At 45.1% G+C, this 2,885-nt stretch overlaps 1 long non-coding RNA gene across 1 annotated transcript in view; it reads right to left on the bottom strand.

Moving 5' to 3' along the window:
• Nucleotides 1-224: 224 nt before the first annotated feature.
• LOC116701741 (uncharacterized) overlaps nt 225-2,885 on the bottom strand; it is a 17,054-nt gene continuing 14,393 nt past the window's right edge. Inside the window, exon 3 of the long non-coding RNA XR_004334998.1 lies at nt 225-235. This is a non-coding gene — a long non-coding RNA (uncharacterized LOC116701741). The remainder of the gene's footprint in view (nt 236-2,885) is intronic.

The raw sequence follows: 2,885 nt of genomic DNA, 5'->3' as shown, positions 1-2,885 counted from the left end.
CCGCTCCTGGGCTCCCCCTTGTACTCGCTAGCCCCGCCTAATTCCCTCCCTGGGGTCCCTTTCTGTCCCTATCAGTCTCCCTACCTTCCTATGTGTCTCTCTCTCTCTGCCTGTCTGATTCTCTGTGTCTCTTTGCCTTTCAGTCCCTAGCTCTGTCGGTTCTGTTCTCTGTGTCTCCCTTGCTTTGTCTCCCTCGTCTTGTCTCTACCTCGGTCGTCCCGTCCCTCTCCTTGGTCTCGTCTTTTCCCTCGTTTTGTCTCCTTCCTGGTGGTCTTGTTATCTTTTTACTTGTTTCCCTCTCTACCCCTGTCTCCATTTGTCTGTCTGTCTGACTCTCCGCGTTCCTCTCACTCTCTCTGTGTCGCTCTGTCTCTCTTACACAATTCCTCTCTCTGTCCCTCGCCTGTCTCCCTCTCTGTGTCCGTCTCATCTCTTGCGTTTTGTCTCCTTTCTAGTCGTCTCATCCCTGTCCTTCCTGCCTTGTCTACTTGCTTGTTTCCCTCACTGCCTCTTGCTCTCGATGTTTTTGTCTCTCTCTCCACCGTTGTCTCATTCGGTCCCTGTGTCTGTCTTTTTCACTCCCTATTTGCCTATCTGGCTCTCTGTGTTTTGTCATCCCTCCGTCTCCCTCTAGCTCTCTCTCTGTGCTGCGCTGTCCCTGCCCCTGGTCCCTTCTTTGCTCCCTTTCTCTGTCCCTCTCCTCCAATCCCTCACTTGTCTCCAGTCCTCTCCCTAGCTTTCCCCGTGCCCTGTCCTTATGTCCTCCCTTGTGCCCTCTCTTCATGCCCTCTCCTCGCCCCGTCTCCTTACTTGTCTCCCTCGCGCTGTCCCTTTCGTTCCCCGGGTCTGTCTGTCTTGTTCTCTGTGTCCCTCTCGCTCTCTACCTCTCTTTCCGTTCGTTGTTGTCGGCCTCTCTCTGTCTCTTCCTTCTTTTTTCTGTGTTGGTGTGTGCAGCTTTCTCTCTCTCTTTCTGTGCGGGTCTCTGTGTCTCTGACGATCTGTCTGTCTCTTTCTCTCTCTCTCTGTTGGTTGTGCTCTCTGTCTCTTTCTCTCTCTGCATCTTTTCCCTTCATCTGTTCCTTTCTCTCTCTCTGTGTGCGTCTCTGTATCTCCCACGTTCTGTCTCTCTCTCACCCCCTGTCTGTCTTGCTCTCTGTGTCTTTCTCTCTCTTTGTCCCTTTTGCTCTCTCCCTGTGTCCCTGCCCTTTCTCCTTCTTCAGTTTCCTCTCTGGTCCCTTGCTCGCCACCCATCTCCAGCCTTTTTCTGGACTCCTTCGTGCTCTTTCTTCATCTGGTCTCTTGTCCCATCTCCTCTCTCTCGTCGCCTCTAAAGTCAAATTAAAGTCAAATTAAAGTCATATTTTAATCTTTTTCAGGTAACTGTAAAACGGAATCCTCCGGTTAAACATTTTTGTGGTTTGGGGTTATTTTTCCCATTTGGCCTTCCCTGTGTTTTGGTTTTCTCCCCAGTCTTGTGTTGTGTGTCCTGTCTTGTGTTCCCCTGTGTCTGTTTGTTCTGTTTCCTGTTTTATGTTGATAGTCTGGTTTCCTGTCCTGTCTCGTCTTGCCAAGCTTTACTTTTCTCTGTCTGATTGTCCTGCCCCCCCTACTGTGATTCACCTGTTCCCCGTTACCTCGTTACCTCTTGTATTTAACCCATGTGTTCCCTTTTTCTCTTGTCGGGTCCTTGTTGTCAGTCTTTCCGTTGCCCAGTGAAGTTTTGCCAGTTTTGGCCATCCTGTGAGTTGCCAGTTTACTGTTGTTCTGCCTAATGTCCCATTCCTCGTCATTGTGGTCTGTATTCCCTGCAGTTTCCCTGTGTTTCCCTGGATGTCCGTTTTTTCCCTTGGACTTTTTTGTGTGGTTTGAAGCCTTTGTGCTCCGGCTTTTCGTTTTTTCCCTGGCTCCCCGTACTCCTGTTGTGTTTTGGACTTTGGACAATAAACCTGCAGCATTCTGATGTAGGATTTTAAAATTAAAGGCTAAATTGTCTAAGTAAATGTCATGGATTTTTGAAATCCTTTTCAGGCTCTTAAAGGCATATTTTACTTTTCTCAGGCAACTGTAAAACGGAATCCTCCTGTTAAGCCAGCTTCATTCCAAATCTGAGTAGGAGATCACATATCCAGTGTGTCACTCAGGAAATATCGTACCATTCTGATGTAGGATTTTAAAATTAAAGGCTTTAATTTCTACTGACCGCTGTATTTGAAATATTATTTGAGCTGTTAAAGCCATATTTGACTCTATTTTCCTTTTAAGCCAGCTCCATTCCAAGTCTGGGTGAGACACCACATATCCATGGTGTCACTAAGGTAATATCAGACATTTTTGATGTATGATTTTAAAATAAAAGGCTAAAATGTCCAAGTAAATCTACAGTATATTTGAAATCTTTTTCAGGCTGTCAAATTCATACTTTAATCTTTTTCAGGCAATTGAACAACGGAATCCTCCTATTAAACCAGCTTCATTCCAAGTCTGGTTGAGATATTACATATCCATGGTGTCGCTCCGGTAATATCGGAGCATTCTGATGTAGGATTTTAAAATGAAAGGCTAAATTGTCCAAGTAAATCTCCTGTATGGTTGAAATCTTTTTCAGGATCTTAAAGGCATATTTTATTATTTTTCAGGCTATTGTAATACGGAATCCTCCTGTTAAGACAGCTTAATTCCGAGTCTGGGTGAGACATCAAATATCCATGGTGTCACTTAGGTAATATCGGAGCAATCTGATCTAGGAGTTTAAAAGTTAAAGGCTAAAATGTCCAAGTAAATCTACAGTATATTTGAAATCTTTTTCAGGCAACTTTAAAACGCAATCCTCCTGTTGTGTCTCTCAGGTAATATCGGAGCATTCTGATGTAGGATTTTAAAATTAA

Source organism: Etheostoma spectabile, chromosome 14, assembly GCF_008692095.1.
Source record: "Etheostoma spectabile isolate EspeVRDwgs_2016 chromosome 14, UIUC_Espe_1.0, whole genome shotgun sequence".
Lineage (NCBI taxonomy): Eukaryota > Metazoa > Chordata > Actinopteri > Perciformes > Percidae > Etheostoma > Etheostoma spectabile.
Note: the sequence above shows the minus strand (reverse complement) of the source record. Positions and strands in the feature narration are given on the sequence as shown.